General features: G+C 37.4%; 1 protein-coding gene and 1 pseudogene across 2 annotated transcripts in view; both read left to right on the forward strand.

Moving 5' to 3' along the window:
- The window catches only part of ADAMTS3 (ADAM metallopeptidase with thrombospondin type 1 motif 3), a 251245-nt gene that overhangs the window by 168806 nt on the left and 64904 nt on the right, over positions 1-17535 (forward strand). The gene's annotated exons all lie outside the window — the stretch shown is intronic.
- Positions 9183-9343, forward strand: LOC118010975 (annotated as a pseudogene).

Raw genomic sequence — 17535 nt, forward strand, 5'->3', positions numbered from 1 at the left:
TAGCAGGAAGGGAAAAATGAAGGGGGGGAATCGGAGGGGAGACGAACCATGAGAGACTATGGACTCTGAGAAACAAACTGAGGGTTCTAGAGGGGAGGAGGGTGGGGGGATGGGTTAGCCTGGTGATGGGTATTAAAGAGGGCACGCACTGCATGGAGAACTGGGTGTTACACACAATGAATCATGGAACACTACATCAAAAACTAATGGTGTAATGTATGGTGATTAACATAACATAATAAAAAAAAGAATTGAATGTCTATCTTATTATTGTTTTGTAGGAGTACTTATATATTCTGGATGCGAATACTTTGTCAGATATGTGTTACACAAATATTTTCTCCAACTCTGTGGCTCATTGTCTTTAAGTAATGTTTATAGTTCTCAGTGTAGAGGTTTGGCACATCCTAGCTCAATTTTCCTAAGACTTTCATTTTTTATACTCTTTTAAATGTTATTGTTTTTATTTGTTGATAAATTTTCTCATCCTTTGCTGTTAATATATAAAATTCAAGTGTGGTTTTTTTTTTTTTTTGGCTTTGTATTCAGTGACTTGCTTTTAGTTCATTTATGAATTCTGATAGTTGACCTGTAGATTCTTTTTGGATTTCTATAAACACAGTCATGTCATCTGGAAATAGTGACACATTTATTTCTCCCATATAAATCATAATTTTTTTTTTAAAGATTTTATTTATTTATTTGAGACAGAGAGAATGAGAGAGAGAGAGAGCACATGAGAGGGGGGAGGGTCAGAGGGAGAAGTGCGGGACTCGATCCAGGGACTCCAGGATCATGACCTGAGCCGAAGGCAGTCGCTCAACCAACTGAGCCACCCAGGCGCCCCTAAATCATAATTTTTTTAAATTTTCTTTTCTTGTTTTATTGAAATTTTTTTGTCCACTCTGTGCATGTCCACAGATGACTGAGAAAGCACTGACAGTATTGACCTCGGGGTTATAAATAACTTTTATTGAATAAGCAAATTTACAAATAGAAAGATCCATGAATAATGAGGATTAACTATGTTACAGATGTATATGTACATGAATTATAATATCATAGATATAGTGTGTATTATAAGACAGAATTTATTTAATTGTATACCTACTTCTGGATATATATCTCCAATTTTTCTTTGGTGTTATTTCTAGTACTGTCAGAAACCTCAGTAACAATTAGTTATTACATTTTTTTCCATTCTTCCACTTTATGTACACTGATAGGTTGTCGTCTGTTTCTATCCCCATTTTCTTTAAACTAAACAGTTTACCTGCTGTCTTACTCATTTATTTAACAAACATTTATTGATCGCTTAATGTGGCCAGGCTCACTGGACTACTTTTTAGCATATTTCCCCATTTTAAAAAAAATGGATGCAATCATTAATTATCAAGTTTTCTGCATTCAAGAACATTTATTTATTTCCCTCTGTCTACAGTACCATGAAATTAATATAAGGAAGAGTTCCAAAGTAAATAAGATAAAGGTGAAATAACTCTCATATATCATATGCTTATGTGAGTACAACTGTATTATAACAAATATTATGCAGTACATACCTAGCTTTCAGGTTTGCTGTTATATGAAGTTATGTGCTGTGGTGAGTTTTATTATCTGTAACTATTCTTTGCTTTACCAGGGACTTAACTCTGATATTCATTGAGCAAGAGAGAAAATATAGCATATGAATTCACCCTTCAACACTTTTTTTATTTTTTTAAGTTTTGGCTTTACACAGATTATTAGGAAGTCCTCTAGGACTGCTTAATATATTGATTAGAGTCACATGAGGTGATCCTTGAACAGGAAACACTTTGGTCAATTCCTTTAAGGATTTTTTGAGATACTGTTTAGTTCAGGTGGACAACATTCTAGGCTGATGAAATAAGTAAAAGGGTAAAAATGAATAGATTGTGTAATGACAATTAGGTTAACTCTTCTAGAGAAAAAATGAAACCAGACTACGATAAGTGATACGTAGTTTAGGTATAGTGAAATGTTTGGCCACTGACAAAAGGTTTAGATTTAGTAAGGAAAGGAAGTTTGCAGTACCAAAGTTCTTGTGATAACATTTAAAGAAGATCATCTAAGTGGCCGAACATAGGATAGATGGAGACAGAAAATAGGGAAAGAGAAGACAGAGTCCAATATAGAACCTGGGATATGATACTGGACGCAGAATTGCAGATAGAATGGCAAATCTAAGAATAGCATGTAGCAAGAATTACCAGAACTTGGGAATGGTCTGACGAGGCAAGCAAAGTAAAAATGACATCAGAGCTTTGATTGCCTGGAGAGGAAGTACAAGAAGATTGTGGAAAGGTTATCATATTGAGATAAGGTAATGCTTTGAGAATTATAGTGAGAAGACATTGAAACAGCAACATCGAAATGTTCTGTAACTCAGGATGTGTAACTTAAGGTTAAAATGGTATTAAAATTTGATGACTGAATGATTTGTCCAAGGGAATATGAAAGCAAAGGACCTTGGGTGATTCTCAGCCAATTGGTGAAGAGCACAGGATCCAGCAAAGGACCACCTGAAGACACATACGGAAAACTAAGAATGGAGAAGAACAAAATGGTGGAGTTGAAAGACCACATCAGTGAAGAGAATGTGTGCTGATTCACCCTATTAAGGAAAGCAAAATGGGCTGGAAACGGAGACACTGGTCTAGAGAGAAGGAAAAAGAAATCCTGATTTGACTCAGGTCATTTTCTACAAAGAAGCCATGGGACTGACTGAAGCCCAGAGCGAAGAGGGGTAGAGAGGGGGTATCTAGAGGTTGGGGGAGTGACAGTTATTATTAAATTGCAAACAAGACCAAGACAAAATATACTTCCAGGAATGTTTTGTCTAAACAAATGCTTTAACGAGGTCAAGGAGTTTATAAAATATTCCTTAGGAGCACCTGGCATGAATAGGTGCTCAATAAATATTTGTTAAATGGATAAGTGGCTGTTTTGTACACATCCGATGGCTTTTGATACATTTTCTGACTACCAAAGGTTTATTAATAGTGATCTTAGTGAAATAGTTATATGGAAATGTAAGCTAGAGGCCAGGTCGGAAGCAGTCCCTGAGAGCTGCAGGAGAGGAAAAATGGAGGGAGGTATTCAGCAAACCTGACAAAATTACAGAATCACAGAAGCAAATCCTAGAAGTAAGAGAGCTCTTGCAGATCCCTGAATAGCCCAGCCCTCTCATTACATGGCTGTGGATGTGAGGCCCAGTTTTGTTAAATAACTTACCATATATATGTCAAGGTTCAGTTCCAGGAAATTGAAACCACACTAGCTATTTTAAGCATGAAACGATTTAATATAAAGAATTAAGTGTGCATTGAATTGTTGGGAGGGTTGGAGGAGTGGCCGCTAGGCTTGAGCTCCAGGGCTTGTTCTTAGAATGATAGAGCCAGTGGCCCACCCGGGCAGCTGCTCTTACGGCTCAGGCCAGGGAAGGGGGAAATGAGCGAGCTGCCACCACATCTGTGACTCCAAGGACGAAGACTTCTCTGAAGATGACAGCAGGCTCTGCTGCTCTGCACTTTCCTCGCAGCCTCCATGCAGACCACAGCTAGACGTAGGAGGCTGCTACAGAGCACCCCAGTCCTGCAGCATCTCCCCAACCACATTCGCCACTCAGCCTAGTTGGCATAACCCAACGCTCACCTGGAATCCTCGCTGCAAGCACATTGGGGTGTAGTCCCTGCCTCTGCAGGGGCAGGCAATGCATGGAGGTTGGAATGGATGTTGACTGCCACATAATCGTATTCACCACCCCTGTTTGCACAACTAGGGAAGGAACATCACTGCAACAGAACATGGTACAGTGCCTCCCTTATCATTGAACGTAAGTGCACTAAGGAGACTTATATAGCTTTAGCCCTCCTTCTAAAAATGGTATCTTCTGATACCAAGAGACCGATACGTAAGCTGACCACTTGATTTGTTGTTCAAACTAGGCCACATTTGAGAGTGCAAGAAAACATTACTAATATATTATGCCAAGATAACAGGCATGATCCAGAATGAGCCCAGCGAACCCAGCTCTAAGCCTGTATATAAATGATTTAAGATTTCTTCATGATCTTACTTCAACCTCCCTTAGTGACCACATCTCTTGACAAAAATCTTCACTTATTTTTGTTCCATCATTTTTGGAGTTCTCCCCATTTGTCAGTCCTTTTCAGGTCTTCTGCACATGTGTCATTGCCTGGAATGGCCCTCCCTCTTTCTCCACATGTCTAACTTCTGTGAGTCTTTTAAAATCCAGCTCAGGTATCACCTCCTCTGTTGAAATAGTCTAGATTTCTTCTAGTAGAGTAAGTTGGTTCTTGTTCTGTTACATACTTACCTAGTATCAAAGTATCTGTTTATCTGTCTCTCCCCCCTATATAACTGTGACCGCCTCAATGACAGGAACTGGGATTATTCACCTTTTATTCCCAGAAGCTAGGTCAGATTCCATGCTAAAAAGGTGCTCAAGAAGTGTTTGGAAATAGATGGGTGCAAGGAAGTGAGGAGGAGAGTAAGGAAATCAAGTACAGAGGGAGTGAGCTGAGAAAGGAATGCTAGTAACTGCTCGTAATCCTAGTATTTCCATTTGTGAGGCTTCTTTTTGTATAACCAAACTATTAGATCTTCAGAACTACTGAATGAGTTGAGATGAAATCAGCTCACATTCACTTAGAAACAGACTTCTCTGGATTTCCCATCTGATACTTGAAGAAAATATCAGTATTTATTGACTTTGAAGACAGTCAGTGGTGAAATGTTTTCACTACATCCATGTTAACCCATCAAATATGCTATTCCTCGATTTGAGCTGAATGTATAAATGTTTAGATTTCTTGAACTAAAAATGCAAAAAGGTCTCACTTTCCTTTTCACGAGATGATTTCTTTTTTGAGTGAGCAGTTTCATCCCACTTGTTGGAGCCCTTGTTGTTGATTTTAGGAAATGTCCCACAGTTAACCCTAATTTAAAGGATTTATTTCTTACCTTCACTGCTGAAACATGGCTTCCTGCAGTTCACCCCCAATTTTCTCTCATCTACATAGGTGATTTTTTTTTTTAAAAACTTAGTTTATAATTCTTTACAAAACTTAGTAAAAATATTTTCAGTCAGTATTTCAAACATTGTGTTCTTTGGACTGTAAGGTGATACCTATGTTTGCTAAGGTTTTGACTTTTTTATTTTCCTCCATGTTTGTGTTAAGTAACAAGCAGCTTTTTTTGAGAGGGGGCTACTCTTAGAAGACATTTTCTTTCTGTAAACACATTTACAGTACCTCCTGGCTCAGCCAGCTTTTAATGAACAAAGAAATTCAGATTGTTTTAGGAGTAAGGTGAACAGAGTATACATATTTTTTGAGATCACCTAAGGGCTGCTTAACCTTTAAATGTCTCTTTTTTGCATATGATATCATATGTTGCAATAACATATTCAAGGAGATTTAATATCTTATGAAAGTATGATTTTTTTTTTTAATTAAGAGTGTTGTCAGGGTTTTTACACTGAACATTTTACTACTGCCTAACTTCCATAAGTCCAAGTAAATGTGTATAGAAAGCTATTTAGGGAAAGCTGAATTGCTGTAGAAACTTCTAAGTCATGTTACAGAGTAACATGCCTATAAATCCAAGTTTCTTAACTACCGTATGTTCTTAGCAAAACCAAATTAAATGAACTTCTGCTCTTGGCCAAAATGGAACAACAAAGACTGATTTACCCTCCTGATTTAAACAACCAGAAATGGACAAAATATATGAAACAGCGGTTTGCAAGATACCAGGTATCAGGCAGTGAAGGATAGGGATCCCTAAGAGATGAGAAACAAATGAAGTGGGCCTCAGCAGTACTCCAGTTTATTGCCTGGAGGGTTTTTAGTCTGAATCTCAGGGAAGGACAACCAGGCTGAGCCTGAGAGATATTCAGAGTAGAGAAGCCAGAGCTGAGAGTCTGGGAGATGTAGGTGGCCAGAGTTTACAGATCTATACGCGACAAGAGAACTATGCAGAGGTTGAACTCTGAAGATCTGAACAGGTTCTCCTCTAGGATTTAGTCAAGTCCTAATCAGCACATATATGTGAGGAAATTTTGCAAAGGTTGGAAAAGAACCACCGCCTGAGGGGATTAGAGGTAACAGTGCCCATGCTTGCATGGGGCTGGAAATAGTGCTTGTTCAAACTACACGGACTGGAATGTCTCATGATTCACCCAGCATTGGATGGAGCACACAGAAAAGTCTTCCCTCATTCCCTCAGTAGTGGTGAACAATTAGCTCTAGATGAGCACTGCTCTGGTCCTTTCTGATTTATCTTAAAAGCGAGACCTGAAAGGACCAAACTGTTTTCAGGTAATTTGACTGCGTCCAAGAATAAAGCTCAAGAATATTTACAGGAGGGGCGCCTGGGTGGCTCAGTAGTTGGGCGTCTGCCTTTGGCTCGGGTCATGATCCCGGGGTCCTGGGATCGAGCCCTGCATCGGGCTCCCTGCTCCGCGGGAGGCCTGCTTCTCCCTCTCCCACTCCACCTGCTTGTGTTCCTTCTCTCGCTATGTCTCTCTCTGTCAAATAAATAAAATCTTAAAAAAAAAAAAAAAAAAGAATATTTACATGAATAGGAATACATCAGCAACCAGCAAGGTAAGATTCATTATGTCAGACATCTGATCAAAATTAGTAAGCATGCAAAGGAATAGGAAAATGCAACCCAAAATGATGAGCAAAATCAATCCGTCAAAACTGATCCATAAGTGACAGAAATGTTAGAAAACAATGCATGAAAACAGCTATTAAAGAATAGCTGTTTATAAAACAGAAGATATAAAAACATGCTTGATTTTTTGGCTTCCATATGATCAGGACTATGTGGGAGGATGTATTATAGGCATGTATTTATATGAATAAAGTAAATATAACAATATTTCTTTCCCTCTGGTGGATTTTATTTGTTAGATTAAGAATAGTTTTATTTTAGCAAGTAAGTGTCTTTAATGGAAATTCACTTTAGGAATGGCTCAACAATTTTTTTAAATGCAAAACATGCCATGTTACTAAATTTAACTTGGATAATGTTATTTTTGGCTTAGGAGTTACACTATTCCAATCCTAGTATTTGATAGCAAATACTGTTCTGTCATAATTTATCTTAAATAATTACTATGGCTTAAATATATTGATGACATTAATGATAGGATTATAAAATTAACCTTTCTTTTTTTTTTTTTTAAAGATTTTATTTATTTATTTGAGAAAGAGAATGAGATAGAGAGAGCATGAGAAGGGGGAGGGTCAGAGGGAGAAGCAGACCCCCTGCTGAGCAGGGAGCCCGATGCGGGACTCGATCCTGGGACTCCAGGATCATGACCTGAGCCGAAGGCAGTCGCTTAACCGACTGAGCCACCCAAGAACCCTAAAATTAACCTTTCTATATTTTGGATATTAACCCCTTCTCGGACATATCATTTGCAAATATCTTCTCCCATTCAGTAGGTTGTCTTCTTGTTCTGTTGATGGTTTCCTTCACTGAGCAAAAGTGGTTTTTTTTTGGTGTAGTCCCAATAGTTTGTTTTTGCTTTTGTTTCCCTTGCCTTAGGAGACTTATCCAGAAAAATGTTGTTGTGGTCAATGTCAGAGAAATTACTGCCTGTGTTCTTCTCTTCTAGGATTTTTATGGTTTCAGGTCTCACAGTTAGGTCTTTAATCCATTCTGAGCTTATTTTTGTATATGGTGTTAGAATGTGGTCCAGTTTCATTCTTCTACATGTAGCGGTCCAGTTTTCCCAGCACCATTTATTATAAAGACTGTCTTTTCCCCACTGTATATCCTTGCCTCCTTTGTCATAGATGAATTGACCATGTGTGTGTGGGTTTATTTCTGGGCCCTGTGTTCAGTTCCATTGATCTATGTATCTATTTTTGTGTCAGTACCATATTGTTTAGATTGATACAGCTTTGTAGTACATCTTTTTTTTTAAGATTTTATTTATTGGACAGAGAGAGACACAGCGAGAGAGGGAACACAAGCAGGGAGAGTGGGAGAGGGAGAAGCAGGCTTCCTGCCGAGCAGGGAGCCCAATGCGGGGCTCGATCCCAGGACCCTGGGATCATGACCTGAGCCGAAGGCAGACACTTAACGACTGAGCCACCCAGGCGCCCCTGTAGTACATCTTAAAATCTGGAATTGTGATACTTCCAGCTTTGTTCTTTCTCAGGATTGCTTTGGCTACTCAGGATCCTCTGTGGTTCTATACAGATTTTAGTATTATTTGCTCTAGTTCTGTGAAAATGCTGTTGGTATTTTCATAGGGGTGGCATTGAATCTGTAGAATGCTTTGGGTAATATGGACATTTTAACAATATTAATTCAGTATAATTCAATTATTATCATTCAATATAATTAAAACAATATCTTAACAATATTAATTCTTCCAGTCCATGAGTGTGGAAGATCTTTCCATTTGCTTGTGTTATCTTCAGTTTCTTTCATCAGTGTTTTATAGTTTTCAGAATATGAGTCTTTCACCTCTTTGGTTCAATTTATTCCTAGGTATTTTATTCTTTTTGGTGCAATCATGAATGGTGTTGTTTTTTAAATTTCTCTTTATGCGACTTCATTGTTAGTGTATAGAAATGCTACTGATTTCTCTGTATAGTTGTGTATCCATCGTTTATTCTTTTTTATTGCTGAGGAGTATGAATAAATCACAATTTGTTTAAAAAAATAACCTTTCATCTGAACATAAGTCAAAAGTGTTTGATCAGTATTATTTAAGTGAGCATATGACTTCAGATTTAAAAAATGTAGATGACCATTTCAGTATTTTCATTTTATGGGTAATATGCATTTTTAATTCCATATTTTTATAACTTTGGTAAAAATTTATTGGCAGTAGCATAGTAAAATTTTATTGCAAAACAACAAAAAGGCAAAAAATGAGTTTTTAATCACTTAGGATAAATTCTGGTTGGTGTTGTGGATGTGTAAATACTTAAATAATCTAAAAGTCCCCTTTACTAAACCTTTTATAGGTTGTCTACCAAATCTGGAAGCGTAGATAATACTTTATTTTTCACAGAAGAAACTGAGTATGTCCTTGATGATATTATATACATTTTTCTATGCCTCCAGACTTTCTGAACACTCTGTGCTCTTATTTAAATGGTAAACGAATCGCTTCTCAGAATTTTGGCTAAGATCAAGTGTAGTATCTGTTCTTACCAGTTTAAATGGTAAATGAGAAGATTATGTTTTATTGTAATAAATTACTAGACTTCTCCATTGTCACAAAGTATTTATATCATAATGCAGTTTGTCTTACAGTGTAGCACATTTTTCCATGTGAAATGTTTTAATTGTGAATCATACTGTTGACCAAGGATTTAGCAACAAGTTAATTAAAAGAATGATCAATCATTTATGATTAAGAAAGCAACTTTAATCATCTAAAATAGTGAAATCATGGTCCAATGATTAATTATGGAAATTCAGCCAGGAAGAAGATTTTAGTGATCCTCTAGCACAACCCGTTTATTTTATAGATAAGGAAACTGAGGCCCAGATAAGTTTGGCATCTCTCCCAAATCATTACAGATGGAGCATAGCAGAGCTGGGCCTAGAGCTCTGTTCTCATTGTATTATTTTTCTATTGTTGCATAACAAATCACCAAGAACTCATTTATTAACTTACCGTTCTATAGATCAGAATCCAAGGTGACTGGACTGGGTTCTATGCTTAGCTATCATGAGGCCAAAATCAAGGTTCTAACCAGGTTGAACTCCTGTCTGGAGGCTCTAGGAAAGAATCCACTTCCAAACTCATTCCCACTGTTGGCAGAATTCAGGTTCTTGTTGTTGTGGGACTGAGGTCCCCATTTCCTTGCTAGTTATTGACTAGGGTTCACTGTCAGCAACTAGAAGCCTCCCTCTGATCCTTGCACAGCCTCCCTTCATCTTCAAAGCCAGCAGTGGTACATCATTTCCTTTTCATTGTTCACATTTTTGACCTTCTCTTCTGCAACCAGTCAGGGAAAGGTTTGCGCTTTTTATGACTGACGAGATTAGATCAGGCCCACCTGAATGATGCTTTTATCATCATTCAGCTGTGCATATAACATAATTATACTGATGGACATAATTTGAGCTTTGAAATTGGCAGCTGTGAAATGGAATTCTCTCTCTCCTTTATGAAGTGGAGCTTACTTAGAAAACTTTACCTTCTAGCAATGTCAGATTACTAGAATGTACTCTCGTACATTGAATGTAGGGACTCCTTCCTCTCCTCTTGGATTTAGGAGAGGTCATCTACAAAAACCAGAAGTTAGAAGGAATATAATTTAGTCAAGAAGAGGTGAGATGTTAATTAAAATGCTATTCAGTGTACAGAGGGAGAATATTTGGAAATGAAAAACTGTGTTGTCCTTCAAACTTAAGGTTATAGTTTTAGATGAATAAGAGCAACAGAAGAAACACACTAGGAAACAGATCACTAGTAGCAAAGCCCTTCATTTCAAATGAGATAAAGAGAAGAAAATGATTAATTTGGGAGATTAAACAGAACATATCAACCTTTTCAAAGGATTGTATAGGCCAAGAATAATTTATTAAAAAATAGTGGGAAGGAAGATGAGGACAATCGATGACTGTAGCAGGAAGGGTATCAATGGGTTTATTTATTAGGGTTATTTTAGTTTCAGTTGTTAGGAACTAACATCAAACTATCTTAAGCAAAAAAAAAAAAAAAAAAATTTAAGTCATAAGAGAGAAAATGAGGTGGCAGTAGTTTATTGACTCATGAAATTGAAAAGACCAAGGTTTCAGGAATGGTTGAATTCAGTGGCTGAAAGTTGTCAATGGAGCATAATCTATTCTCTCCATTTGTAATCTTCTCTTTCATCTTCTTGCATTAAACGCAGATCAACAACTATCCCCATGCTAGTCCCAAGCAGATTCCATGTTATATTCTTCCAGTTTCAAGCTTAGTAGAGGGAGTTTCTCTTTCCTAGTAACTACAAATAAAATAATCCTAGGTCATTGTTTAATTGGTATAACTTAGACCATTTACCCATCCAGTAACCGATCACTAGAGTCAAGGAAATGGAATATAGTACTTGGCCATCCCTGGGTCAATACCCACTACCAGAGCTGAATATACAGGGGTGGAGGAGGGAATTGAAGGCGGGCGGGCATAAAACCCTGTAACTACGTGGACCTCCTAGAGAAAGATAGATCACCCCACACCTACAGTTGCCAGATTTAGCAGATAAGATACAGGATTCTCATTTAAATTTGAATTTCAGATGAACATTGAATAAGTTTATAGTATTAGTTACATCCCATGCAATATTTGGGACATATTTATATTTTAAAAAGTGTTGTATATATGAAATTTGAATTTAACAGAGTATACTCTATCTTGACAACTCTGCCCATGCCCAAACATTTCAGTAATTTATTCAAGAAACAATTGGAATGGACTAGGCAAGCAGCAATGATGAGAGTCCCCTACCATGGGAAGGACTGTACCTTGCAAGAGAATGCAGAAATCATCTCTAGGCCAACAGATTGCAATAACAGAAATGAAACACAAACTGCATCAATACAAACTAAGAATAAAAGAGACCAGTGGAAGACCAGCGGTAGGGAATGCAGGAAGAGGAGGATCTGAAAAGGAGAATTCAGCAGTGTGGATTGCCTGTACAACACTGGTTTTCCTCTCTTTTTTTTGTTTCAAGGCCTCCCCCCTTCATCTTCAGGGGGGGCCAGCCTCAGGTACAGGGGCTGATTTCTGATGGGACTAAGACGTAGGTGGGGTTCTGTTCTCCTTATCTGCGAATGATTTTTGCATGGGCATGTGACTGAATTCTGGCCACTGAAACTTATAGTTAAAGGTACGGGGCTTCTAGGAAAGATTTTTGCCTACTCCTAAGAAACATGTACGGGAAGACACAGTTGTGGTTCCTGGCTATGATGTTGGAATTGGTGCTGCCATTTTGAAATAATCAAAGAAGCTGGTCTGGGAACAAAGTTGATTGACTAGGAATGGCAGGATATGAAAGATGGAGAAAACTGCTTACCTGGTGATCTGTCAATAAACCAATTAACTCAGGAATCACCTGACTTCTGGGCCTCTTGTAATGCAAACTAGTATGTTTCCTAGTTGCTTAAAACACTTGCAAGTTTTATCTGCAGCTTAAAACATTTTAACTGACATACAAGAGATTCACACTAAAAGTCAGAATGTCATATATATTGGACATTGGGGTGACTTTTATGTCTTTTTTATTTGCTAATGATCGTAAACTCAAACCATAAAAACGTTATTTGTTTCACTTGAAGGGTAAGACGTTTTCCATTTAAAAAAAAAAAAATGCTGTATGCTATCCCTTAAAGTAGTCAGTGAAAACAAAAGCAAATGTGTACTTTAGAATTAGAACTTGGGGAAAAGAAATCACGGAAACTAATATTCATTCAATGGTAATGTCTTTTTTTAAAAAAAGTAACAGTTACTTAATGAGACTTCGGAACTGACATCATAAATTGGCCTGAATATAGTTCTTTGAACTGTCATTATGGAATTTCCCAGTTGGTGAAGGATTCAGCTGTTTTTCACAGAAATCTTTTATATCTTGGTGAAATGATGCCCCCATATATAGAGGTGCTGTTAGTGTATCTTTTTAGGAATTATAAAAATATAAATTTTTTAAAAAGATGTCAATGGAAAAATCACTATTGGATGATTTAACAAGCCAACACAATTTAACTCCTCTCTGCTTCTGATGTTAACATATGACATTTGTTGAATTTTGCACCTATTTTTAGCTCTGATCTTAGGATCTCCACCTACTATTGGAAAATCCAGCTTGTGTCATCCCGGTCACTTCATTTTCACAACCGTATTCTGTTCACAAAGAATGTTAAATTTATACATATAGACTCATCCTATGTTTATGGTTACTGTAAAACATTTCCTTCCTCATTTCTGAAATGGGTGCGCTACAAAGAAAGCTGGGACATTTTGGTAAACTGAACCTTACTTTACCATTCACTTATCCACATGAAAATTAACTTGCATTCCCAAATGGAGCAGGAGAGCATTAGGAATTTATACAATAAAATTATTGTCAATGTCCTATCTATTAGGGCTAGATTCAGTGACATATAAAAGAAAAACCCAAACTTACCCTAAACATGGCGGAAGTGCTATATCCCCCATGTGTAACAAAGTCTGGTGCTCGCACTGCAGGGCTGGGATGCCCGCTTCACAGTCATCGTGGGGTCAGATCTCTTCTTTATAGCTCTCCTATCATCCTAAGCACATGCCTTGATTCTAAGGTTACCTCATAGAACTCCTGACATCATGTCCATGTTCCAGGAAGCAGGAAGGAATACTGAGTAAAGGACCAAAGGGCCTAACCTACCAAGTGGAATCACACTCCTTTGAGGAGCCTTGGTGGAAGTCTTTCATACCAGCCAATTTAAGCCACTGAAGTATAAGCAATACTTCTGCTTATTTCTGATTGAATTATTCTTAGTCATTTGGGGTGCTTAGTCCGCAAAAGAGACTGTGAATGACTTTTAGCTGAGTTTATGATCACCTCAAATAAAATTAGCATTCTACTCCTTAGGGAAGAGAGAATGGATAAAGAATAGATGAATCTATCACAGTCTCTATCACAGTATGTTTGAGATTGCTTTCCAACCCCAGATGTGTTTATATCAGATTCAGAACTTGATCAAAACTTACATTTTTTCCAATTTTAACTTTGTCTCCTATCAGTTTTCGGACTATAGAATTTCTTCCGGGGTGGGAGTGATTTCACCAATCTACACTTAGACTTCTTGTAAATATGATTAGGTATGTAAACATGCCATGCTCCATCCTGAAAATGTCTTAAGCCCATGTGTTCATAATCAGCAAAACAACTTATAAATTTACTTTATCTGTTTGGGAAGTTCAAAATTCTTATTTAACACTAGGTACCATCCTGTCTTTAACACTAAAAATAACTATATTTATTGTGACTTAGTTGATCACCAGAGTGCCCCCAATACATCTTCAATAAAAATAAACTTTGTAGTAAAATTATTCTTTTTCTGAAAATTCATATACAACAATTGGGAAGCTAGAGGGGACAAAAATGGGTGTAATCAAAATGTTTCCAGATAGTAATTAATTCTTATCAGTAACTCAAAATATTGAGTTTCAAAGAAGTTTGAAGAAAGGAAACTCACTCTCAGTACTAAGGATGATTGCCTTTGATATTTCTGGGAAGCTTGAAAGGTACTCTGAGCATCACTTTTCTGGAATGATGCACACTGCACCTACTGCAGATTATTTATTTATTTATCTTATTTATTTATTTATCTTAAAGATGCTCTTCCCACTGATTCTATTATCACTTCAATCACCCTCTGCTGTCCAAGCCAGCTACAGCCACTTACTTAAGGGGATGCCAACAGAATGCCCCCACAGGTGTAGTTTGCTACTCCCAATGCAAAATGTCACTCTGTTTACGCTTCTGGAACTTGCCTATGGCCTTCTCTGTGATTCCTTTTAGTCCTTTTAGCAGTAAACAGATCTGATGGGCGGGTGTTTGGACATGATTAACATGATACTCACCTTTAATTATTCCTGTTCTTATATTTTATGGGGCACAGAAATAATGCAGAATTAGACATAGAGGAATCTTAAATTTTATCAAAGCAGGTGTCAGCTTTTAAACTTTGAAGCTTTATAAAGGTGTGAGCTATTACTGAAAGGCATGTTCTAGTACCCTGATTAGATCTGCTTAAACTAGAAATGGTGTAAGTCTTTCAAGCCTAGATAATGGTTTGTGACTACATGATACGAACTCAGCTCCATTCTGAATATAAACCCAGTACAACTGTGAGGTTCCCAGAGTTAACACCTAAAGAGGTACCAAGTAGTTTTTTACCTTCTCAGGGTCTGAGACATGTATGGGTACTCAGTAAATATACATTGAGTGAAGATCAGTGCCATCTATTAGCTAACTCTTTCCAATTTCATATTAGGTTTTTAATCTACTAAACAAGCTTGTCTCATTGGATTTCATCCTAATTTACCTGAAGGTAAACATTCTAGATTCTTTTCTCCTTGTACCTATTTAATGCTCTGCAGGAAATATTGCTAACCTTCATTCTTTCTAACGTTATTAGCAGTTTAGATTTCCCTTCACTAAGTCTAGATTTTTTTCTTATCTCTATTTAAAAAAATGTAACTATTTAATTTCTGATATATAAAACAAAATGTAAAAAGCTAAAAAAAGGTGTAGAAGACTTCTCTTAATGGGAAATCACCACCACCACCATCATCATCATGACAGTAGTAACAGTGAGTACTATTTGTTGAGCACTTACATCTAAGCACTGTACATAGTGCTTTTACTATAATCATCTCTTCCCAGCAACTCTGCAAAGTAGGGATTATCCCATTTTACAGGTGAGGAAAGTGAGGTTTAGAGATGGTAAGCATCTTAAATAAAATCATACAGGATAGCCACTGGCAGGATTTGAAGTCAAATATGTCTGATTACAAAGCCCATGACAATTACATTACAAAGTGGGCCTACTGGGAATAATTCGTTATGAGTGAGGATATTTCACAGCCTCAAAAATGTCTGTAATTCCTACTGATGTGTATAGATAAAAAGTGCCAGAAATTCTTTCACTGTCTTTGCAATGTTTGACAGTGCCTACTTTAGGAATCATAGAAAGGGCACTGTAGTGCTCAGGGGGAAATAGGGACAGAAGTATTCTTGATTGAATCAGGGCAATGGTTGAAGGAAAAAGGCTTCCTTCTTCCTTTCCAGGTTCCTCATGCAATGAAAAAAGAGATTTTCTTCTCTTAACCAGAAAACCACCTATTTAAGGAGGGATTCAAAGGCCAAACCAAAGGTGTGTTAGAGCAGAATGGAACTGTCTTTCCGAAATAAGTATTCAGTCTTCTCCATTCATGCATCAGATTTAATGATAGGATGACATGGCTAGTATATTTGCATTGGACACTGTCACTGGCAGTTCTGCCAAAAAGAGCCATTTTTAGAACTGGGAGCTCATGTGTGAGTTTCCTGTTTGTACCTTAGCTATCACATCCTTTCACTTTCCCAAGTGTGTGAGAGGCTTGAGGTTGGATTAGGTGAAGGTGTTTGCAGGTGTAGTGTCTTGCCCTCAGTGTGGGTTGCAGCTCTTAAAAACAACTTTTGAGGAAAACTTTCTGTTTGATGTGGATGGTGGTAAGAGCTATTTATGTATTGTGGAGTCAGTGTGATTCCCCAATGAGAAGAAAATTCCGAGCTAATGATCTAGCATTTGGGCTTGGGTCAAAGTGAATTACAGGATAGCTTTCAAACCTGAGTAGTCATATTCAGAGCTTATGCCCATACTTGCAGGGGAGGGTGCTGGTGTTTCTGTGTGTGTGTGTGGTTTTTGTTTTTGTTTTTGTTTTGAAGATTTTATTTATTTATTTGACAGAGAGAGACATAGCGAGAGAGGGAACACAAGCAGGGGGAGTGGGAGAGGGAGAAGCAGGCTTCCCGCAGAGCAGGGAGCCCGATGCGGGGCTGGATCCCAGGACCTGGGATCATGACCTGAACTGAAGGCAGACGCTTAATGACTGAGCCACCCAAACTCCCCTCTGTGTGTTTTTTAATAGTGGAAAGGGTGTGAGTAAGATCTGTACTTCTACCACTTCTAATCCCATATGTCTAGGACTTGGTCATCAATCTTCCTGTCCAAGAGACACCTCCCCCCAAAACTTTGTTAAAACCGCAAAAGTGGGGAGGAAAATGCCTATTTGTTAATGTCAGACACTGATTCAAATGGCTTACGGACCCCAGTGCAGCATTAAGTAAGCCTTCCATATAAAGCATGAGTCAGAATGGGTTCTGTCAAACTTGTTTTTAGATATGGGGGGTTGTTATAGACATCAAGGCAGTTTGTAAAATAAAATCCTTTCCAGCTTATATATATTTGAAATGGAAATGAATCTACTTTTGGTTTTATACCAGCAGTTTTGAATAATATCTTCTATTTTAGCATCCAAGCGATAAATTTTATTTTTCATTTCACGAAAAAATTTTTCTTCACCAAAAATATGGAAATCTGAAAGCAGATAATCAAGATAATTAGAACCTGAGAATGCCTCTCTTACTCTCTATCTCAATAGATCGATGAATAGATAGATAGATAGATGTATATGGATATTTGTATCTTGTGTGTGTGTGTGTGTGTGTGTTGTCCATTGGGAAAGTAATATTAAATTCCTTTGACTGTATAAAATAAAAAAATTGTTTCTTCTTTTATTTTTCTTTGGATATATTTTCTGACTGACTTCTTACTTTGATGTCTCACGGATTCACATATATAGCTATGGCACTGACCTGCTATCCAGATGATGGCCAGTACACATGTGGAGATCTGTAATGTCTCCTAGCGGCATTCACTAGAAAATCATACTCATAAGAAATAAAGTCCTTTATCGTGACTGGTAATTATACAACTAGC

The sequence above is a fragment of the Mirounga leonina genome, unplaced genomic scaffold, assembly GCF_011800145.1.
Source record: "Mirounga leonina isolate KUSES-001 unplaced genomic scaffold, KU_Mleo_1.0 Mir_129, whole genome shotgun sequence".
In the NCBI taxonomy this organism is placed as follows: Eukaryota; Metazoa; Chordata; class Mammalia; order Carnivora; family Phocidae; genus Mirounga; species Mirounga leonina.